Genomic DNA, 25,584 nt, shown 5'->3' on the forward strand with positions numbered 1-25,584 from the left:
TGATATAACTAAAAAAAAAGCAGGAAAATTCATTTTAAATTTAAAAAATAATACAAACCGTTATGTTAAAAGCATAATTTGCAGGACAATGAACTAATTTTCCCACTTTGCAGGCTCCACACCTACTTTAACAGACCTCCCCAGAGCCGGTGACACAGCCATGTCTTCAGGTCCTTCTGGAAGGCCAGCAAGGTTGGGGCCAATCTGACCTCAGGGGGAATGATGTTCCAGAAGGTGGGTGCCACTGCAGAAAAGACTCTCCTCTTGGCTTCTATCAGATGATACTCCTTCCTGATTGGGGAGTGGGGGTCCCTCAAATAATCCAGCCCCATGCTATGTAGGATTTAGCAGTAATTACCACATCTTGATTTGAACCCAGAAGCAAATTGCTAACCAATGCAGCTAGCAGAACAGAGGTGTAAAGTGTACTGATCTAGATTCATCATTCAGTTTGCACCAGTTAGAGTTTCCAGATGCTCTTCAAGGCCAATCCCCTGTACATCATGTTACAATAATACATGTGGGAGGTGACAAGAGCATGAGTGACTAAGTGGAGGGTCTCCTGGTCTAGGAGTAAGAGGAAGTGGCATACGACCTAAAGTTGTGCGAAGTTCCTCCCAGCCATGACTGCCATTTGCTCATCAAACATGAGTCATGAGTTCTATAAGGATCGCTAGATTGTGCACTGAGTCTGTCTGGAGCAGCGCCACTCCACCCAAAACTAAAGATGGTAAATTCTCAAGTGCTGGTGGTCCCAAAAGCTGCCAGTGTTGAGCTGAAGCCTGTTGTCCCCCATCTAAATTCCCAGTCTCCACATACCAAGACAGAATATCAACAGCTTTGCTTACTTCACCTGATGTGAAGTAAGCAATGTGAAGTATAATGCATAATGATGATACCTCACACCATGGCTAAAGATGACCTCTACCAATTGCTTCATCTAGATCAGGGGTGTCAAATTCGTCGCGTCATGTGACGTGTCGTGACGTATCACGACTTTTTGCTCCTTGCCGGAACTTGGTTGTGCGCAGCTTCCGTGTGACACATCTGGCCCGCGGGCTGGCAGTTTGACACCCCTGATGTAGATGTTAAATAGGACAGGAGATCTTGGATATGTCAGGATAGTTAGAAGAATAAAATATAAAGTAGCACCCCCTCCCATTGCTCTTAATCAGGATCAATGATCAAATCATATTTTCAGGATGAAAGGCAGTATCTCTTTGAGCAATAACTGGTGGGTATCAGCTGGGAGAGGGTTCTTCTGCATGTTCTAGCTGCAGAATTGCTGGCTAGCAGGTCTTTATAAAATGCTTTTCAGGCTCTAGTCATTGTATTATTTTATTTATTTTTATTTATTGGATTTCTTTGTTGTCCATCACACTAATACAATGACTCTGAGCAACTTTTACAATACAGTAAAAGGTAAAAAGTGTAAAAAAACACCCAATTAAAATAGAATAAAAAGTTAAAATTAAAATTAAAAAGCAAGATGATGGTCAACTTGGGGGAGAGAATTTTCTTTATCTCATCAGCCACCTTCAATATAGTGGAATTCTGTCGGAGTCCCAGGCCAAAAGGTAAAGGCACGTTTTTAGGCTCTTCCAGAAAACGATTAGTGTAGGGGCAGATCTCATCTCTGAGAGGAGAATATTTCAAAAGGCTCCTCTCCTGGACCTCTCTAGCTGAAATTGGGATCTGAAGAAGGCCCTTTCCCCTGGAATGAGTGGAATAAATTAATCCCAATAGCATTTGGACATGTCATTTTCTTTTAAACCACGTGAATAACAAGTTGCATTGATTTGTAATGAATTCAACAAACTGCAAAGGTATTTCTAAAATATTAGAAAAAAAAAGAGCCACCTCCCACCCCAAATATTCTAAAATCACTTCCTGATACTATCCAGCAGCCTGTAAACCACTAGAGATTTTATTTATGCTACATCTATTTACTCATGATAGCCAACAACATTTTTAAAAATATAAAATTAATGTAACACTGTAATCAATTAACAATTACAAGCCTGATTAAACAGATTACAGATGTTCTGTTTCCTGAAAGGGTGAGAGACAATTCTTGAATGCTCTGTTACCAAAAAGATCAGTATCACCACTTCAAATTATGCTTGAGAGGGTCCTAGCAACAAATGCAGAACATCCTATATACAAGCTTCACATGATTCCTGTAAATTCAGTGACAGATGAGGATCAAGTTGCACTTTCAGAGTGAATACAGTATATATATATTTCTTTCAGAAGAATGCATTACTGTTTGAACTTTAATCCTAAATCAACTCCCTATTGACAATGGCAGTCTTGTCTGGATTAAATGGTAGCTTGTTCTCCCTCATCCATGTGTCACTGAGTTTAGACAATGCTTTCTTAGAGTAGCTGGAAAACAGAAACAGATCATTCCAAGTTCTGAATGATCACCATCAGTGTTTCATGTAGCTATTGAATATCAAGAGGGACAAGTTGGAACCTTGTGGGATATTAGAAGTCAGAAATCCAGGCTTATATAGTAAACCTGCAGCACTGTGCTCCATATCCAATCCTTCCTGACAAACCAGGATAGCCATAATAACAAAAGTTGTGAACAGTTTGGAAGAATTAGCAAGTCTGCATTTATCCCATCCAATTTTAGCCAAGGCATCGCAGTACTTATCTTGGTTGACAGCCCAGCTGAAATGGGTCCAGACAGTACATTTAAAAGCCTTTAGTGGCGGAAGTAATCTTTGCCGAGACCATTATTCACTCAGCAAATGTAAACTGTGGCCTTCTTTACTTCCAACATCAGCACCTGGTACCAAAAGTTAACAAGGGATTTTCATTCCCACATCAACTTGCCATCAGCAAATCTGGGCATCTCTAATGTTCAGATAATGAAGGAAGGGAATGCATACGAGCCATAGTGGCACAGTGGTTAGAATGCAGTATAGCAGGCTAATTCTGCTGACTGCCAGCAGTTCGAGGTTGACTCAGCCTTCCATCTTTCTGAGGTCGGTAAAATGAGGATCCAGATTGTTAGGGGCAATATGCTGACTCTGTAAACCGCTTAGAGAGGGCTGTAAAGCACTATGAAGCAGTATATAAGTCTCAGCTTACATACTATACTATACTATACTATACTATACTATACTATACTATACTATACTATACTATACTATACTATACTATACTATACTATACTATACTATACTATACTATACTATACTATACTATACTATACTATACTATTGCTGTTAATATAAATGACTGCTAGTGGTGGGAGATGGAATCCCAGGAATTTCAAAGAAAGGAAGAAAGATTTCATTGTAAATTAAAATTCTTCAGCCTTGCCTTGCTTAAAAAGCACAGAGCAATTGGAGAACATGGAAATATGCTTCTTAAAGAAGAATGTTAATTTGTAATACTTTGGGCCAATGACATCTTTATTTTTGTGCATGCTTGGGAATGTACTTTTTCCTGTTTACATTTTCGGTCACATTCATTTCAGTCACGGTATTGCTCCAGTTTGGTAAAAGCCTGTGAATACAGACACATGCAAATTGTTCAAATTAAAAAAAGAAACTGCGCTTGCCTCTTTATCACTCTCACTGGGTAGGAACAACACAGCCACAATTAGCATCTCTCCCTGTCAGCATGACATGAATGGTATGATTGAAGGCATGACAACTGTAAAGATGAGCAAGTGAGAATTGTTTCTTTTAGAAGCTTTCCCCATTTTATGAGAGCCACTTGCTTGCTAAATAAAAAAAACATATAGTCTGCACTTATTTAAATACCTTGTCTCTATAGCTAACTATGTCATACAGCAGGTGTCTTCAAACTTGGCCCTTTTAGGGTTAGGGTTAGGGTTATGGAATTCAACTCCCAGAATTCCTTAGCCAATGTGCCTGGCTGAGGAATTCTGGGAGTTGAAGTCCACGAGTCATAAAAAGGCCATGTTTAAAGATCCCTGTCATACAGGGACAAATGTGTTAACTGGATTAAGGGAAACTGAATTGAAATTTTTATTTGTCATTTTTTTTCTTAAAGACTAGAGAAATCAATGCTATTTGATTGCTTTTAAATGTTTTTACAGAGATAATATTTAGGAATATAGAAGAACACGGGCACATCTTTTAGCATAATTATCATCATTATCTCCCACCAATTCTCAAGGTCTGCAACAGCTGTTTCTCCAGGCTCTGATACCTCAGATTCTTTTAAGTGGCAGCATCAGGAATTTGAACCTAGAATGTGCCCTCCCTACTTAGTTGCTGAGCTACCACCTTTCTCTTAATAGTCTTATAATTGGGGTTGAACATTCTGCTGGAACGTGTTTTCAGAGGCTGCATTGCCCCCTGGAATGAAGGTAATTTAGAAAGGGCTGAGAACATTAAAAGAAGAAAAAAAAAACCCACACCATTCAGCTATCTCCATCCTTTCCACACACTTTTAAATAAAATTCCTTTAGGAGATTAAGAAATGTTCTCTGTGTTATACTGAGTAATTATCCCTCCTGGGAACTAGAATATAAAGATCTTTAAAATCATTCTGCTGAGAGAACAAGCACTTTTAACTTTTGCCTCACAGGAGTTGTGTATTACATTATCAGCTGCTCACTCTGGTGTCACTGTGTCATGCCTCGCAGGTTAGTAGACTTTGGCAGAGGAAATGAAACCCAATCAGTTACAGCAGGATTTATTGCAGACCTGCTGTTGCAGGAAGTGGTGAAAAGTTGATTGATAGCCTGAGAAAAAAAAAACCTCTGCTGCAAAAACAAAATAAAACCGAACAAAAAAACTAAAACAAAAAATGCCAGCATGTGTCTGCTAGTCACGCCTGATTTCCTTTTCCTTCATACTCTCTCTAGCTCCGCATTTCATGCAACACATTGTTTTATTCTCTTCTTTGTAAAAATATATATATTTACATACACCCAAGAACCCCACAAATCAACCAGAACATACTTAACCTACCAACATTGTAGGCATTTTTCTATTGTTTAATTACATATGACAGGACAGCTGACTTCTCCTAATTATAGCCTCTATTTAATAATAATAATAATAATAATAGTAAAGTTGGAAGGAACCTTGAAGGTCATCTAGTCCAACCCCCTGCTCAGGCAGGAAACCCTACACCATTTCGGACAGATGGCTGTCCAGTCTCTTCTTAAAAACTTCCAATGTTGGAGCATTCACCGCTTCTGGAGGCAGGTTGTTCCACTGGTTAAGCAGGTTGTTCCACTGGTTAACCACTCAATCTCAAGATTTAATTAATAGCCAACCTTTTTATACCACCACTCTTTTTCAACCATAAGGTGAATACAAACGTGCTAAAAACCTCCTAGTGTCAACAACTTAAATACATTAACATGTATCTGAGATGCTGATAAATGAATAACTAGCATCTTAGCATAAGTCTGGAACAATGTTCTTTTCAGAATATAGTTTCCAAGCAAGTAAATTGGAGCTGGACCACAATTTTAACTGAATTGGGAGCTACTTAATATAGGGCTGGTGTTTCAAATTCTTTGGTTATTCTAGAAATGGACTGATGTAAACTTGCTATTTGTCAATTATCTATCTTTGACTATGATTCTCTTTGACTATGTAGAAAAATAAACTTCCCACGACCTATATACTATTTAAGCTCCCTATGACACTAAAGAGATATACAATAATTTTATTATTTATTAAATACTTTTTGACATATTAAAAGTCATTTATAAATCAGTTGTAAATTCCTTTTAAAGAGAAGAAAAAAAACACTGGTGCTTTGCTGTAATCTTTCTATTTCCTTAGCATTAAAGATGGAGAGCTATTCAAGTATTTAAACTCTAGTATGCACAAAGAAACCTCAGAACAACAGCCACTCCTTTCAAAAGAGAAACATCCATATTATCAGAATGAATATTACATATGTTTGGCTGACAGCCAGATCAGCAAACTTCATAACACCAGGAGCATTATAAGCACTTCACAATTCTGGCTAGGAGCCAGGTAAACGTATGACTCATTCAAACAAGACACTGTTTATTTTTAAAGATACAGACATAATCACTCGTCTTCCATTTGTGCTGCAAATCACAGTCCTGACATCTTATCAAAAGCAAGGGTATAACATGCACTCTGCTCAGAAAACAAGAGCAACAGGCAGAATTTCCTGTCACGTAGGTACCTCCAACATGTCTCTCTTTTCCTGACAAACAAGAACAAGTAAAACAGGCCTTTTTCAAACAAATTCAGCCACAAAGTCAAGAGGATGACAAGTGCATGCTATCTGAGGAAGACAGCTACATTATCAAGAACCATTCCTAGGAAGGAGAAACCTTGCCTGAGCAAACTTTTGCTGCTAAATGTAATCCGTAGAATATTTTTGATTAGAGATATAACAGTATATCTCTATTGGACCGCTATAGGTTTAAGAACAGGAATTCCAATGTTTAGAGACAAAAATAAAATATAAGACTATGAATAGTCCCTGAAAATTTTTTTACATTATCTCTCTTTATTCATAATGAGTTATTATGATCTTGCTATATATATTTTTGTTCCTCCATTGCCTGACTACTACTGATAGGGCAGGCAAGCATATACTATAAGAACATGAAATAAACTGAGGGAGGAAATGGGCTGCCTTTTTTTTTAGCAGGAACCCATTTATGCTTTTTAATATAGCTTTACTTTCAAACTATTGTTATTCTGCTTGAGCTCTTCTGATGACTGTACTTGCTTTATTAGTGACAAAAGAATTTGAGAAGCATGCTTGAATACTAATACAGGTAGTCCCTGAGGTACGAACCTAACGGAGCCTGGCCATTAGGCTCGTAAGACAAAAAAACTCATCAAATGAATCAGACTCAATTTTACAAATTTTTAAAATCAAATTCATTAATTAAATCATATGGGTTGTTAATGAACGTAGATCTGACTTACTATTTCCTCTGATAGCTGCCATGTTAACTGAATTGGGAGGGTATCCCGTCAGCCGCCTATCAGCTGTTTCTGGTGCGCTCAGGAAATAAATTGCCTCCACTTTAGCTTGGAGCCACTGCAGTTACTTTTTTTAAAAAAATAGCTGCTGCTAGCCAGCTGAAGCGTTTTCAGCTAGCTGCCCAGAAGGGTGGGGTGGGGCCATTGCTTTAAAAAACAAATAAACTTGCCACTAATTAGCTTAACAGTCTCCAGCCAGAGGGAGATGGGAGAGGAATTTGCAGAACTCTCAGCTTGCAATAGTAACAGAGATGGAAGGGACCTTGAGATCATCTAGTGTAACCCATTGGTCTAACAAGAGAGTATTTCTGATAAATGCCTATCCAGTCTCTTATAATAATAATAATAATATGGGGCACCCACAACTTCTGGAGGCATTTTAAATTTAAAACCTACAAACTACAGTAATAAATGCTAATCTCCAAAATAAAAGCTCAATAGTTTGCAAACACAATAGTTTGCAAAGTACAGTAGTTAAAAAGCAGAGCAGTTCCCAAAGTGCTTGCAAACAAACACTATATAGGGTAATAAAAAAATATTTTAAAATACTTACAGAAGTAATTCTAGCACTCAAGTCCAGGCAGTAGCAGATTGCAGCAAAAGCAAAAAACGGTGTTGACTCGGCTCGGCTCTTGTTTAGCCATATGACCAGGGACAAAAAAAAACCCCCAACAAAAACACCATTCCGGCTTCTCGTAGCCCTGAATGGCCCAGGAAAGTCACAGAGATAAAAATGGCCACTGCTGCAGTAGAGACTGAAACCAAGTCACATGGCTACACAGGCCTCTTTTTGGCCACAATTTTGAATTTCTAATGTAAGTACCCTTTCTGAATTAATTCATTTTTATGAAAACTCGCTAAATCAGCGGTTTTCAACCTATGGGTCGCAACCCCATTTGGGGTCGATCGACCATTTCACGGGGGTCGCCAAGCAAGGCTGTCCGCCATTTTTTCCCCTTTTCCGGCTGGTGCCTTACCTCCCTTGAGCTGAGCCAGCTGGTGGTCGGCCTGCTCCGTCTCTGCCGCTTGCCAGCTACGCCTCGGCCGGCGCAGGGGGCGGAACCACGCATGCGTGGCGCTCCCGGGCAGGGAAAGTCCTCGACTTACGACCGGTTGGGTAGTCCTCGACTTACAACTGGTTTAGTCCTCGACTTACGACCGGTTTAGTCCTTGACTTACGACCGGTTTAGTCCTCCACTTACGACCGGTTGGGGTCGCGGCATTAAAAAGGTTGAGAACCACTGCGCTAAATAAACACTCGTACCTGGGGGATTACCTGTACCCATGAGTTTATAGAGATTTTCTAATCAGTCAGGAATCCTTAGATTTAGCAATCACAATTGGACTGGCAACTCTGTTTTTAAGCAAAGTGGTCACTAAGTGAAACTGTGATTGTACTTATCTTAGTACAGGTTTTGTTTGCTTTACAAATTTACAAAGGTTGTAAATGCAAGGATTGTCTATAAATTTAGTTTGTCATCATCGCCGTAACTGTGAATGGTTGTTAAATGAGGACTAACTGTATTCTCCCCACCAAAACCCATGGAAAAATAGTTTGCTTGACTCCAATGCAATTTTGTCATCACGTTCATGAAAACATCAGTACAGAAGTTATACATTGTACTGTAGAATACTTCAAACCCAAATGTCCCCTCATCAAACCTCAGGATTGCAAATAATTATGAAAGGAAAGTTGTCATTTAAATTGGATTACAATTAACGTTTTTCAAACTTTTAAGATGTGTGGACTTTAATTCCCAGAATTCCCCAGTCAGCTTGCTGGGGATTGTGGTCCTCACATTTTAAACTTGACAAGTTTGAAAATGCAAATAATATCAGTACTTTATTCTTTTGCAAGAAATATTTAGACTTTGCATTACAATTTTCCAACAACTGCTATATAGAAACTGTTAATAGTTTACAGAATATCAGTATTTGTCTTGTACCTAACTGTTGAGCCATCTAGCACAATTGGACAATTAACAAAATTCTTGTTCAACTTTGTCAATCAAGATCTATTTTGTGGAAAAAAAACCACAATCGTATAATAATCTAGTGTTTTGACATTTTTGTCTGCATAATACTAATTCCGCCACTGTTCACTTCAAGACTGCAGTAACATTGTTTAATGGAAAAGCTAACCTTGGTTTTTTTCCTTTCTTTTTCAAAAAAAGAAACAAAATCCATACTAAGATGTCCCAATATGCCTGACATCTTCCTAGCTAAAAGGGAACATTTAACAGCTAAATCTCCACCAATGAGAAGAGCTGTTGTAAGTACAAGCAGTAGCTCAAGAGGAGGGGAGGGGGAGGAAGAAAGATTTTGCTCCATAAAACTAGGCATTAAGGAAAAGTCAAAAGATGAGAGTTTGCCTGTGACTTCAGGCAGTTTAATTAATTATAAAAAAGATGTGTCTCAGGCAAAGCATAAAGACTTGGTAAATGTACCCTGAAGTTTTAAACTCCTTTGATAATTTAGAAAGATTAAAGTAACTCATTTTAATTTCCCCATGTGATTAATTGAGCTAGTGAATACTAGGTGTACTCAAATCATATGTACATTTACAGCAAAGATAGCTTGTTATTATGCCAAGAGTGATCCTACGTAAAGAAGCATAATACGACTTTTTCAAAATGTTGTTTGTGGTAATTATCAGTTGCTGTGGTGCCAACCGCTTAAGGAAAATGTTTAATTGCAAGCTAAATAGTATGCATGTTTTTATTTAGCATGTAGCTTCAGGGAACAGTCAAAGCAATGAGAGGCAGCTTCCCAAAACTTGCCCATACATCTGACATTAACAATTGATATTCACCACAGCATTACTGTGGGTGGGCCTGGTGGTTGCTTCAGTTACCTGTCACTCTAGAAAGAGTACAGAGAAGAGCAACAAAGATGATTAGGGGACTGGAGGCTAAAGCATATAAGGAACGGTTGCTGGAATTGGGTATGTCTAGTTTAATGAAGAGAAGGACGAGGGGGGACATGATAGCAGTATTCCAATATCTCAGCAGCTGCCACAAAGAAGAGGGAGTCAAGCTATTTTCCAAAGCGCCTGAAGGCAGGACAAGAAGCAACGGATGGAAACTAACCAAGGAGAGAAGCAACCTAGAACTAAGGAGAAACTTCCTGACAGTTAGAACAATTAACCAGTGGAACAACCTGCCTCCAGAAGCGGTGAATGCTCCAACACTGGAAGTTTTTAAGAAGAGACTGAACAGCCATTTGTCAGAAATGGTATAGGGTTTCCTGCCTGAGCAGGGGGTTGGACTAGAAGACCTCCAAGGTCCCTTCCAACTTTATTATTATTATTATTATTATTATTATTATTATTATTATTATTATTATTATTATTATTATTATTATTATTATTATTACATTCAAAGATTTGGAAATTCTGCTGCAAAGTGACTTATACTTTTCCTGTCTTATCCAATTCAGTAAGATAGGTTTATAACATTTTGCAGTGCACAAAAGAATGAAATAATACAAACTCTTTTGCTTTTATATCCTGGACCTGCCTTCTGTTTTCAGGTAGTGATTTGGTAACTCTTGCTAATACCATCTAGGACAGGGGTAGGCAACCTTGGCTCTTTTATGACTCGTGGACTTCAACTCCCAGAATTCCTGAGCCCGCATAGCTCAGCATATCACCTCCCTATTTGTGGTGTGCTTGAGATAAGAGGCTTCATTCCCCGGGTGACTTTTCAGGCAATTAAAAAGTCATAAAGTTAAAAAAAGGGTCAAAATATTCAATAGTGCCATTTTTTGTAGAGGCATATGACTATGAAGATTCAGCCCTTCCACCTCCAAACCCTGTTGATGATAAAGCACAGGAGATAAACAAAATCAAACTTTATTTTAAAATAGATTACATCTTCCCTTCCATTTAAGGTTACATTGTAAAATACAAATGTAAACATTTGGTGTTGAAGAAGAGAAATTGCCAGATGGACAAAGTACAACTGGCAAATTGGCTAAAAAAAGAATATATATATAAAAATATATATAACGCTCCAGATAGCCCACAAGAAGGCAGTGGTATGCTATAAATGCAGTTCCTCCTGCCAGAGTCTCTTGAAAGAAATTAGAAAGAGTGCATAAAACATTATAGATCACAAGAGGATTTTAATAAAAATGTATAGCATCATGCAATAACTGAGAGGCTGAGAGCAAATATCCAGTTACTTAACTTGTCTGCACAAAGAGAGATCATGAGATTTAGCATGATGCAAATAAATAAATAAATCTAGCATAAAGAAACAGCTGTCTTTCTGGAATGAATATTTCTTTGCTTCAGTTATTTTTCCAACTTTGGGGGATATTTCAAGGGTTAATTTAGAAGCTCCTGGAGAAATGGAAAATCCCACTTCTGCCCACTTCAATCCACGTATTTTTTTCAAGTTTTCCTTTTTTAAAGGGCCAAGTTGAGGTAACTTGAGTGTATCACATTTCACCTATGGCAGTGTTGGCGAACTTATGGCACGCGTGCCAGAGGCGACACTCAGAGCCCTCTCTGTTGGCACACGCACCACCACCGCCGCCAGCAGCAGGTCCATCAGATCACCACCGGAGCAGGAGCCCCGCCCAGCACAAAGGAGGCGAAACGGCCGACTAGCAAGCTCGAGTAGAGGTGGTAGAGCAGAGGTCACCAACCATTGTTGATTGGTGGACTGGAAGAAAAGGGAGAAGCATTTTACATGCGTGCATGTGTGCACGGGGCCGCGAGCACGCACGCACTGCAAATGGGGCGGGGCTAGTGTTTGCGTGATACTCACTAGCCCTGCCCCGTTCTTGCGTGGTGCAGCACCTTGTATCTGCACCCCATGGCGCGGCAGCAGCTGTTTTTGCGCCTTGCAGCACAGTGGCCCATTTTTGTGCCCCTGGTTTTTGTGTGCCAGAGGCAGCACTTGGAGGCACCTCCCTGCTCCCCTGAGGGCACCACAATGCTCTAAAAGGTTCGCCATCACTGACCTATGGGGTATGTAGTCTGCCATGCAGACTACACCCACAAAGAATGCATATGAAGTCACGGGAAATGCATATATGAAATGTGTTCTATCAGTGCATACAACATTTTTTTGTTACTCCTATATTACCTATAGAAGGCAGAACCAATTTAGGGTTACATTACTCAATCTTCTTGAAAATATATTATCTTGTATTGGAACTGCAAGATAAAATTAAAATTTCTTCCTTTGATATTGTCAGATTTTCCAGATAAACCAGATAGGAAAGCCAATCCTGCTTTATTGTAAGGCTGCATTAAGAGAAGATTGCAAGTCTGAAGGTACAAACTTGATCTATCAGATTGAGCCCTTCCCTAAGTTTCTTTGACTATTAGACAACAGTGAACTCTTTCCTATCTTGTCTGATTGCTCTGTAGGCAGCAACTCTTTCCCAAGGTCAAAGCAATGAGCAGAGTCTGAGCAAGTCATGTCAATGTTCTTGCTTTGCCTGTACAAGCCAGTTTTTTTTAACCTTGTGGGTTTGCTTATAATCAACCCCACCTCCATTTGAGAATTTCTGTTTAGAAAGATGCTTGGGTTTTTTCCCCATTCAAGACATGGCTCTATATCTGTGTCCAGTATTTAATATGTATTTAATGAGGTTTCTGAGAGAATGATTAATCTGGGAATGGAGAAAAATGGATATGGAGAAAGTACCTGACACAAAATCCAAAGTTCAGACTATTTAATTATTTAATAGCACATTCTCCAAAAAGTTCAAGATTACTGCAACTTTCCCAATTGGATGCCCCATCAAATATTTTTGGGACACCTTTATACAGATTTTATCTATCTTCCTCTACACTGATCACAAAGACGCAGCCTAAAACTTCACACAGAAGAAACACTGTATAGAGAAATTCTCCCCCCCACCACTACCACAAAGGAAGAGAAGTGGAAATCAAATATAAAATGTTATGTATAGTAGCTTAAGGGAAGATGGACTGTGTACATTATTCTGACAGTCTTCTGAAAACTTCAGTTGAACTTGGTTTCAAGCTATTTAGGCTGGGCTCCCCCAAATTCTTTCTCTCCAAGTTTGGTGAAACAACTGGTTAGGAATTCTAGGAGTTATAATTTAAAATTTGCCAGATGTGAAGTTTTATTGAATAGAAATAAAAATCTCTTTGGAGCTTCAGAAAATGTGAAATGTAAGCTATTATATTTCATTGCACATTGGCTAAAGTTTCAAATACTCATAAGTATTTTTACTTCTACAGCTCATTAATCCAAACATTCCTGTAATCACTGTGAAACATTCCTTTTGAAGTGTCTACTAATTTGAATCATCAATATTTATTAACAAGTTGACTTCCGGTTTGCGATCGCGGCGCCGGCGGGTGTGCGGAGAGGCTGCTCTCTCCGCCGTCCGGTTTTTCTCTGCCGGAAGACCCTGCAAAGGGTTGAAAGTCGCCCTGGAGGGGCGACCACTGCTGAGGAGGACCCTCGGCTGACCGCGGAAGGGCAGCAAACCTTCCGTTGGATCCAAGGCAGCTCCTTTGGACCGACAAAGAAAAGATTGGCCATTAACATGGCCGATCACCAAGCCGTTCCAGCCCAAAGCCCAAAGCACTACTAACTACATGACGAAAGCAACCTGGAGGAGTTGGGTGAGACCTTACCTTACCTTTCCTGCTTCCCAACTATTTTCCTGTAAAAGCCTTTGGAAATACCCCTTTCCCCCTGCTCAATTCTGCGGCTCCTGCCTACTTTGGAAATATAAAGCTAAGGGGAAAAAAAGAGAACAACTAGACTAAATGACCAAATATTTGGACTTGTAATTTCTGGATACCTGGGCTCCCAAAAAGTTCTTTACTCTTACAGAAACTTATTGTTTTATTTGTTTGCTAAGCTGGAAAAAAAGGAATATTTCTCTCTTCTTTCTTTGAACCGGATGAAAGCTTAACTTTGTATGTTACTGGGGACATCTTGTGGTGAACTTTGGAACAGCAAGTGAAAAACTTTTTTTGACTGGGAGACTTCTGAGACTAAAATTTGTCCTTGACATTTTCAAAAACGATAAGAACTTGAAACAGCTGGGTGGTGAAAAAAAATCTCTATAGTGGAGGTGGATAGTTATTGACTTTTATTAAAAATAGCCTCCACTAAAAGACTACTTGTAAATACCACAGAAATGGAGGAACACCACCCACAGCTTAACTTCAAATTTATACTTGAAAAAATCTTAGCGGCTACTGAGCTAACGAACTCCAGAATGAAAGATATACATGCCACCTTAAAGCTACAAAATGCAGCCCAGATTTCAACTGATGAATTTACAACCCAAAAAGCAACAGAAGAAGAAGGAACTAACATTAAAGTGGATTTGAAAGAATGCCAGCTACAATCTACTCAGAACTTCGACACCCAAACTTTGATTTCATCTAAAGAATCTGCAATTTCAACAGCAACAGAAACTGAAGAAAGCAACATTAAGACGGAAGGTGCTGAAGACTTACATACACAATATACTGAGAATGCAGATAACCCAGATGGCTAAAAAACAACTATAACATTGAATATGACTTTTCATCTAAACCAACTGAAATCAGAAGAAGAAGAAGACCAGCCTGAACTCATGAGAAATATATTAAGCCAAATATGAAGATTCAAACTATCAGGCCAACAATCTAATGAATATGAAGGGACTAGCTTCCTTGATAGGCTGATGACTGGATGGTCTCCCTTGATTCAAATGACATATGCAGGAATGAAGGGAGATCCACCCGAGAATTTAAAAGCTCTGTTATGGAAGCCGGTTTGGCACAAAAGGAAGGCCAGAGTTAGACTTAAAAAATTGTTTTCTTTATGTGACATTTAATGGAAGAACCTTAAATCTCATTTAATGGGATAAGGAGATTTTAAAAGACATTAATTGATTTAACATTCAGGATTTATATCTATAAGAGAAATAAATTAGTTACTAAAATAATAGTTTTGAATTGCAATATAGAAGATGGACTCAGAGGATAAAGGTTATTTTATAAGCGATATTAGAATGAGAAGTAGAATATGATTGTGAAATAAACTAAGAATTTATTTGAATAAATAATAAGTGTATTTTAGACATAACTATTCTGTAATGAACTAAGGGGAGTAATCCGAAACCTAAATACTATGGACATTAAGCCAACTGGAATACTGTAATTGAAATCAGATAAAAGTTAAAAACAGGATCTGGAGACATATAAGTCAAAAGTTGTTGATAAATGTTTTAAATGATTGAGTTATAACTAGCAATGTATTAATTTGAATTTGGTATAATAACTAAGGGAAACAGAGAGGAAATTTTTGATGATGTAAACTGACATATGTATGGATAAGCTTGTTATTGGACTATGTATTACCCAACCACCATGTTGCTTCCTTAATACCCGAAGCTTTGTAAAAATGGAAAATTAATAAAACTTGTTTAAAAAAATATTTATTAACAAGTTATTGTTCACATTATTAAAAATGTTGAACAGGGACTATTGGTTTTTGCGCTGTAGCGCACGGTCACGGGATTGCAGCGCTCTGCACCCCACAGCTGATTTCGTCCTGCCAGGGGACCCTAAACGGGTCTGAAGTTGCTCCGGAGAAGCGACAAAGAGGGATGCCCCGATCATCATGGAACGACAGCTGCACACAAGCTACCTGCAGCCGAAGTCCAAGAGCACGAACCAGAACAAAGGTGAACAGCGTGCTTGGAACTGGTGAGAGTATCGATCTACTCTGTAACTAAGTCCTTGGGAAAGATCCCCAAAGTAAGAAAACCTCTGAAAGTGAAGGGAAGGGGCTACACCCCCACTCCCCCATTGACAGAAGTGGCGAATTAACCTTTAAAGGGGAAAGAAATATATTGAAATCAAATATTACAATCTGGATAAATCTAGAAATAAAAAAAACTGCTAAGATGATACTTTAAAGGGTTTTGATGAAACTATAAAAATAATAATAAATAATATTTTTGTCTGAAAAAGCTGGAAAACAAACAACTATTGACATCTAGTGGAGAACTAGAACATATAACATTAATAACACTGACTCAGAAATTGGCAAAATGCCCAGAAACAAAGAATAATATGTTCCCTTGAACTTTAATAACCCTCAGAAGACAGCTGGGTAGGAACAAAGAAAGAATACATGCTGGGCCAGCCATAAGATTAAAAAGTGTCTGAAGGAAAAGAAATACTCTGATGTTGTCTAAACTCAAGAATTGTTTACAGAAAAAGAAATTTTTTGACTCTGAGCTAATCTTTTAGGGGGGAATCTATAGGGTGGACTCAAGGTGGCTAAATATACTGAATTGCAATTTTGACTGGTTGACAACTGATTCCTGAATAAAAGAACTGTTATAAAATACTGATTTTACTGATGCTTTGACAATTGGAAATACACTGGATTATAAAAACTATATATAAAGATAAGAACTATACAAAATTGGGCTGTTTGGATTTTGAGTTTGGCTGATTTGATAAGGCTAATTATAGAGACTACGGGACTGATGAAGGACTATTTGAAAGGGGGAGACAACATGGATATTATATACTTATCAAAAAAATGATAGACAACTAAATTTAATACTTACTCCTGAAGGACTTAGCCTGGAATATCAAAGACCTCCAGAAGCAACATTTCAAGACAAGACAAATATTTTCCAGGAGGAAATGTATGTAATGCTATGACAGATACAAATGACAATAGCTTCAAACCAGGAGAAGATCAAAAACAACTTTGATGACATAAATGAGCACATCTCTAACCCACTATCAAAAACACTCAGAAAATGATGGTAAAGGATGAACAAACAAATCAGATAACCGAACATAAACTAGAAGAAAATGACTTAATCAGCAAAGCTACAAATGAAGAGAATTATAATTCAACACAAATAGGAAAAAACCTACAAGACTTTGACATAACAATAAAAATGGAAAAGATACTTTATTCATCAGAATGTCAAAATAAACCTGAGGATAAGAAAGAAGATTTAACAAAATGGACTATAGAACTGCCAAAAGAATCATTAGAGTTTGGGAGACAAAAAACATTTATGTACCCTGTCTTCTCCACTCCCAACAATATTTAAAAAAATACAAGAACTTCCTGGCAAGCGGAATATATCAACCTGGAAAGCTACTTGGCAAAAGAAGAAGGCCAGAGACAGATTCAAGAGATTTGACTTGCCTTTCCAGATGGAATATTACATGAGTAAACACTTGTTTGAATACGGTTAAAAGAACAGATAACTTTGGATATAAAGGGGCCTTACAATTAGACGGATAAGGGATATAAGTAATATAATATCTTTCATAATATATAAAATGTAAAAATATTGGGATGATGTATGTGAATGAAAAGTTTCAAATTTAAAGGTAAATTAAGCTGAAGAGAATTAGGACTAAGGAATGACTGAAATACTGAGGAGAAATTAAGCTTAAATAAGAACTTTGAAAATAAGATATATAGCGATTTAACAAATTAACTTTTACAAATATAAGTGAAAAATAAACTGATCAGAGAAGATGTTATAGGTAGATGTCATAAGATAGATAAGCAGTATAGTATTTTTATAACGTATGAAATATGAAAATATTGGGATGGTGATCTAAATGGAAAATCTGGATATTTAGATGATTAATATTGAGCAAATTATGACTGATAAGAATTGTTTGAATATTAAGGAGAAATTAAGCTTAAATAAGAACTATTGGAATAGGATATATGGTGAACTAATAAGATGATTTTTATAAAAATAACACAGGTTGATAAGAAAAAATGTCATACATGGACGTTATTATTATTTGTACAAACATAACAAAAGTTATATTTAACCATTTATGCATTGAAAATATTAAGAATGATATTTGTTTAAGGTTGAAGGAGAATACTATTGGGAGAAGGGAAGATCAAAGAAATACACTATTAATTAATATATCAATTATGGAATTACAAAAATTAATTATTGTTGATTGTTAATTAACTACTATTGATTTTTTTTCAAAATATATGAACCAAGACAACACACTGTACACTAGGTACTAAGGATTGTTATTGTAAAAAAATCAATAAGAAGAGTCTGGATAGGCATTTATCAGAAATACAGTACAGTACTATACCCTCATGTGACAGCAATGGGTTAGACTAGATGACCTCAAGGTCCCTTCCATCTCAGTTACTGTTTCAAGGCAACAGTTCTGTAAACTCCACCCCCATCTCCCTCTGCATGCCTGGCTGGAGACGCTTAAGCTAATGGCCGGCAAGTGTTTGTGTGTGTGTTTAAAAGCAATCTGAGATTTCTGTAAACTCCTGATGACGTTTAAGCTAATTACTTTAGTGACAGCTGCAATTGTAGAGTTCTCCATCCCCCTCTGAAGAAACTTGAGCTGCCTAGCAACAAATGGCTTTAAAAAAAAGCCTACAGCCTACTTGGGAGACAGTGTACAAGTACTGTGGTTACTGAAACCTGAAACAGCTGATTTGCGGCTGGAAACAGCCTGCAGCAGTGGTGGGAAAAGTCTCTCATTTTAGGCAGCCATCAGAGGAAATAGTAAATCAAATCTTCATTCATTTAACGACCCATTTGATTCAATTAATGAACTTGATTTTAAAATGTTGTAATATTGAGTCTGAGTCATTTGATGATTACGAGCCTAATGGGCAGGCTCTATTAGGCTCGTACCTCGGGGACTACCTGTATACAAATGTCACAACTCAAATGGCACCATTCAGCACAATTCTACACTGTCATTTTTTATATCAATTGTAATCTTAAAACAACATTATTACAATTCATCTTCTTTTTTAATGTAATCCTCATTATTGCTCTCTCATCAAAATACCGATCTGTTTTATACATGCTGTCCTGCAATAAATGGTACTAATTCAAATTGTTGACATCTGGAATTTCTTTCTTTCAAAATGTTTAGTACCTACCGTGTTTCCCTGAAAGTAAGACTTAACCTGAAAATAAGCCCTAGCTTGATTTTTGGGAGCAGGCCAAATATAAGCCCTACCCCCCAAATAAGCCCTAGTTTTGGGGCGAAGCACATACCTAAAAATCAAGCTAGAGCAGGGGTGGGGGTGTGGAGCTGCCCCACGTGCCCCACATCCACTTACCTTGTATCCAGGCCACTCCTGCTGGCCCACTTCTTCTGTGGTGTCCCCAGGCCTGCATTTCACAGTCAGAGGCCTTTCCGGAAGGCCACTGCAGCCGAGAATCAAGCTATGGATTCAATCCATAGCTCAGTTCAGCAAGGCCTCTGCAGCCGAGAACCGAGCTATAGATAAATCCATAGCTTGGTTCTCGGCTGGAGTGGCCTTCCGGAAAGGCCTCTGACTGTGAAATGCAGACAGGAGCTCCATTCTCAGCTGCAGAATGAAGCTGCTCCTTCGGCCGCAGAAGTGCACCCCCCCCAAATAGGACCTGGTGCCTCTTTTGGAGGGAAAAAAAAAAGACCTGTTCTTATTTTGGGGGAAACGGTATATTGAATCAGTCTCAACAGAAAAAGATGCTCTCAACAAAAAATGTGTCTGGCTTGTTTCAATATTACCAAGACAATTTTGGGAAAATATTTTTGAAATTATGCTCATAACTAGTTGACATTTGCACCCAGTTGTGGAATTAATCCATTCTGTACCAAATAAAGTACTTTTCTCATCATAGCTTTCTATGAATTAGTCTATATCTCATCTTCTAGTACTCTTGTCTTCAAAAACATCAACCATTATAAGGGCAGATATTTCTAGTGTTTGTATCTGTGTTTACTGTGTTATGTTTATTAGCCAGAAGGGGCCATTTGAGCCACTGAAACAAACTCCCAAATTGTAGGAATCCAAATTAAAGTATCCTGAATAGATTGATGTCTAAACTCCTTTTGAACAGGTCCAATGAAGAGTAGATCACTTACTATGTGGGTAATAGATTCCATGGTTGAATTAGTCTTACTATTAAGAAGTTTCTTTCTCCAACATTCAATATTAATATGCAACTTCATATTTGCATTTATCTTCTGCACTCTGAGCGAAAGAGGAAAATCTTGAATTTCTTCCATATAACTTTCATCTGTTTAAAGAATGCCATCATATATATTGCTTCTTCAATTATGTTTTCTCAAGGTCAAACATATTCATCTTCCTGATCTCTGTTTAGACTAGTAGCTTGTAATCAATCCTTTGATCATCTGCTTTGCCCTTTTCTGAACTTCTTCCAATTTCTCTGAATCCTTCTTAAAGTGTGGTACCATACAGCTCAAAATAATTAACTAGCTAATTGGCATGTCATGGGGCATTTTTTTAACACTTCGCTGAGATCACGATATATTATGTCTACATCATCTCCTCTATAGAGTATCATTAAGGAAGTTGCCCAATCAAAAGGAGGTAAAATTAATGTGGCAAGATTTCTTTATGGCAAGCTGATGCTGATGTTTGATAATTAACACTGTTTTAAAGAGATTATAGATTAGTCTCTATAATCAGATATCGTCCCAACCATTGATGGTCAGATTGATTGGTCTATAGTTCTCTGTAATTTCCTTTTTGTCCTTTTTAAAGATAGTGACATTTTTCTCTCCTATATTCATCCAGTATTTCCTCAGTTTTCCAAGATTTCTAAGTGATACTACATAAGGGTTCGATCAAGCTGCAAGCTTTCAGTAGCCTAAGATGCAATTAATTTGCTTCTGGAGGTTTAAATTTATTTAAGATAATGGGGTTTTCTCTGACCATATTTCTATGAGTCTTAAGATTCACTCTGTCCTTCACAATCTTTTTTGTTGTTGGAGAAGACAGAACCAAAATAGAATTCTATCTTTTCTTTGATGCTTGTTAGCATTTGTTAGCTATCTTGGTTGAGCAGTCACTATATATGTTTTTTCTGTTCCTTTTATTTAAAATGTATCAAAGATCATTTTTGTAATGCTTTGTATTCTTTGGTAATTTCTTTTTTCTGAGTTTTTGCTTTCCTGAAATCAACTTTATTGTTCCAGCATGCCTATCTACGCTTTCTCTTTGTCATCTGGCTTTTTGCCCCCCATTTTCTATATAGATCCTTTTTTCCCTACTTTTTTTCCCCACTAAGCTTTTTGTGTAGCCAAATTGGCTTCTTTGTGGTACTCCATTTTTGATTCTTGGAAATGTCTGATTATACTTTTAATATCTCATTCTTTAAGAACTCCCACTCACCTTGAGCAACTTTTCACATTAACTTCTTCTTCCGTGAGATCTCATTATATTTTTGGAAGTCTGTGCAATTAACTACACTCACTTCTAATTTCTCTTTAAAAATATCAGCATAATATAATCACTTTCCTCCAATATTTCTGCTACTTCTTAAGGAGAAGCCGAGATAACACTAGGCTGGTGAATGCTTTTTTCCCTTCATATTTGCTTGGTTAATACTGAAAGTTTACAAAGTGATTATTCCAGCTGGAATCATGCAGCTTGAAAAACATACCAACATAAAAACTATACATAGTACTTCCAGACAGATAGAAAACAATTTAACATAATTTAACTACAGAAGTTGCAATTGTAAAACAAGAATGGAAAACACTAACAAAAACCTCAATTAAACTGAGTTTAATTAACTGAGTTTTTCTGAGTTTTCAAGAAAGAAAAAAGAATACTGAAGTAGTGCTGTATCACAGTAATATTCAGGAATAATGAACATGAATATATTTCTGTCAGAATTTAGGGTGTGTGTGGATGATAGTGCTATATATCTGGAATAGTTAACATTTTCTGAGATATGGGCCATAATTCAGTCTTCAGATGAACAGACATAGGAGGCTCCAAGTGTCATGTGGTCAGAGAATGTGTAGGTTGAATAGTGGCAACCTGCGTTTTTTTGGGAGGGGGAGTCATTTTGGGGTTTGGAGTAATTTAAAGAGAGAAATGGGAATAATTTCACCCTCTAGTGGTCTTGTGGTCCCATATCTACACTTATTTTCCATTTTTGTTTTGGCCAGAAATCACATTGATGATCTGCATATGGTAAAGAGGGTATGCTGATCAAACACAACGCACATGGCTATCCTGGACTGGGAATACGGTGAAAATTCTGATTCAACATTGGGAAGCTTTTAGGCTATGGATGAGAATAAACAAATAAGCTGAAACTGAACCATTTCAAGACAGTGCAGTAATGATCAGATACTTTGCTTGCTCCAGTGAGGATTCTGGTTGAGGAGGCACTTCTCCTGGTGCAGCAGGTATGAGATCTAATTATCCTCCTAGACCTAGACTCACAGCGACTGACAGGCATATGGAGACCATGATTAGTGGTTGCTTTGTCAGTTTTAAATGGTACATAATGCTTGGGATTAGCCATAATCTCATCTGTTTGTGGATGTACTACTTCAATGTACTTTACATGGGTTTCCTTTGATGGCTTCCTGAAGGCTTTAGCTGAGCAAGAAGAAGCAAGCCTTCTACCACTACCTGCTTTTCTGTAACTTAAGTTCATTATTCTGTGACTTGACATTTGGAATAATAAAGAAATCTTGAACAGTCAGTTCGACACAGCATTCTTTCCTTCACCTAAATTATGAATGAACGACAATTAGCCCAGGAATAAATCCTGTGCCTCATTATTTATGCTTACTGACTGAGGGAACTGTTGAGCATATTTAAAACATTTGTTAGATGCATATCTCACCTTTCTACAGGGAACTCAAGATTTCTCTTAATTTTGTCTTACAAACAACTCTAAGAAACATAGTCAGCTGAGAGTGAAATTAACCCTAGTAGCTGGGGCTGGATTAGAACAGGATCTCCTTGTCAAATATATAAACCACTGTACCATATTGGTCTCTCTTTTCAAACTGTTTGTAAGTCCACGTAATATGTATTAAAAAATTACCCATGCTTAGGTACTTGTTAATCAGCATGCCATTGATTACTTTGTCAACTGGTTTACTAAAATTCAGGTATGTTATGTCCATTATGTTTTCAAATATGATTAAGAAGTTCTGGATCACAATATACTGTATTTTTCTGTCTATAAGACGCACCCTTGTATAAGATGCTCTGGCATGTGAGTTCCTCTGCACTGATCAGTTGTTCAGCGGAGCACCGAACAGCTGAGCCGCAAATCCAGAAGTTCGGCTGGCCGACGATCTTGTCCCCTCCCGCCTCCTGTTAGCGGCAAGCCCACGGGCTTGACACCTGCACCAGGCGGCATGGCAACCCACACAGATATGCTCTGGGCTGTGGAGGTTACCATTATTTTTCCGTGTATAAGATGCTGCATTTGTATAAGACGCACCTGATTTTTGAACAGGGTGTTTGCAGGGAAAAAATAGCATCCTATAAACAGAAAAATATGGTAACTGAAACTCTTGTTGGTAACAACCTTATGCTGACTTTAAGAACCATCTCAATATTTTCAAAGCACTTATTGGTCAATAGCTTTATGGACTATTCTAAAAGCTTTTCAGATAACCATGTCAGGCAGACCAGTGGTGGAATTCAAATATGTGAACAACCAGTTCTCTGTGTGGATGCTGCTTCCGGAAGTCCATTCTGGGCCTGGGTAACAAAAAATTAGCTACCAGTTCTATTGAACTGGTACGAACTGGCTGAATCCCACCACTGAGGCAGACTGATCGGAAGCATCCTTGATCCTCTTTTTAAAGATCGGAACTCCCTCAATAATTTGACCTGTCCTCTGTTCTCCAGCATTTCACAAAAATGATTCAATTTGGGTTAGCTGGGCCATCAGCAAGCTTCTTCAGTTTCTTAAGATGTAACTAATTTGGGCCTGGAGAGATAATATCCTTAAAACATATTTCAGGGAATATTCCCAGTCTTGAGATTCAATCTTGTCCCTTCATCATGTTTTCCACAATATATTGGATTGGCAAAAATCGATAAGTCATTCTCCCGCTTCATTTCAGTGTCCAAGATATATGAACCCAAGTACATTTTGCTGCTTAATATTTGCAACTTTGGCATTCCAGTTTCCAGGTACAAACAGTACATCTTCCTTGCAAGTTCTGTCAATTTCAGATTGACCTTGACAATATAACTCAGCAATTTCCTCTTCTACACCAGTAGAGTTTAAACCTGAATAATTCTCATATTAGTTGTTCACGAAGTCTAACTATTATTCAGTCATTTGCTGCACTGTACCCAAGTCCTGGCTTTGCTGTATTCTTTCTGAATAATGAAAGCAATGGCCTTCCTTGTTTTTTAAGCTCTGAATAGTAAATGGACTAATCTTCTGAGTGAAAGTGTCCAATTGAAGTCTCTTTCAGTTTGCTGATGCCTAAGATGTCAGTGTGTAGCTGATTCATTTTATCTTTTATTGTGTTGAGCGTCCTCGTGTTTATGTTTCTTGCGTTTTATATTCCCACTGGATTTCTGCCCTTGCAGCTTGAAGTTTTCTTTTCCTCCTGGGCAACATCAGCAACTAGATGTCTCAAGGGCTTTAATCTAGCTAAGTCATAAACTCCATTAGTATTCTGGAAAAGCCTCAGCTCTCCCTCAGTACTATGTTCAGTGTTACCAAATTTAGGGGTCCATCATCCAGCACTATATTATCAATCACTTTATAATGTTTATCAATGTGTTTTTCATGATAAAGTGCAGAGTGTTTGCCATGCCTTCTCCTGTACAGTACAAAATCATACCTTTGTTTTTCTGACTAGTGTGGTTAACCCCCTCCAACATCTTCCCACATAGGTGCTACCCAATATAGGTCTGGATGTATTTTGATATCTTGGGGTTCACTGCAGGTGTGCATCATTCATCCTTCCAAAGAACACTCCTCCCCCACCACAATGAGCCAGAACGGAAGCAGGGAAAGGGGGAGAGTTGTTGAGCTAAAACAGCAATTGAGATTATTTCTTTTATTATTTGATAGTATTTTGTAGTCTTCATTGAGCAATTGGTATATAGATATGTACATTTTTTTATGTCGATTATATCCTAAAAAGCCCAGTTTTTTGTCCTTGGCAATCTTCAACAATTTCATTCTGAGCTTTAGTCTTTCTGACTCTTTACATTCCACTTTATCTCTCTGTTCTTTCTTGATGGTCTCTTCCTCTTTTGAATGCTGGCATGTATCCAACAGAATGCTGAAAAGAAATTACATGCTGTAATGTGGCTCAGAATTCAATTTCCAGCTACCTCTCTAACACTGGAATAACTTACCGAATAGAACAGAAGAAAATCAAATTTGGTGTGCCAAAAGAAAGACTTTGAAATTGGGCCAGATTTGATTGGAGATTGCAAAGAAAAGCATTCCAGAAAAAAAAAGCTCCATTGCATTTTGAAATGTTGCCAGGTGCTCTATTATCTTCCTCCATCTTCAGTATATATGAGCAAAAATGGAGCAAAAATGCTTTCCATCACACAAACATAAATATACATAGATATACATGAGGGAAAAATAGAAACATGCAGAGGCAACTTGTATACAACTAGTCTTTTAAGTATTGTGATTAGTCCTTGAAAAAAAAAGTATATCTACACAGATGCCAGCCATACTTCATTACACAGAAGAAAACATAGCCACTAATTTGCAAAGACGTTGGGAAAAAAAATTCCAGAAGCCATTTTCTTCATGCTTTCCCTATATTATTGAATTTCATATTTATATTAAACTTTGT

The 25,584-nt window shown here is 37.7% G+C and overlaps 1 protein-coding gene across 1 annotated transcript in view; it reads right to left on the reverse strand.

The window, feature by feature from the left end:
• The window catches only part of SHQ1 (SHQ1, H/ACA ribonucleoprotein assembly factor), an 80,971-nt gene that overhangs the window by 5,867 nt on the left and 49,520 nt on the right, over positions 1–25,584 (reverse strand). The gene's annotated exons all lie outside the window — the stretch shown is intronic.

The sequence above is a fragment of the Protobothrops mucrosquamatus genome, unplaced genomic scaffold (assembly GCF_001527695.2).
Source record: "Protobothrops mucrosquamatus isolate PMUCROS unplaced genomic scaffold, P.Mucros_1.0 scaffold2289, whole genome shotgun sequence".
Taxonomy (NCBI): Eukaryota; Metazoa; Chordata; class Lepidosauria; order Squamata; family Viperidae; genus Protobothrops; species Protobothrops mucrosquamatus.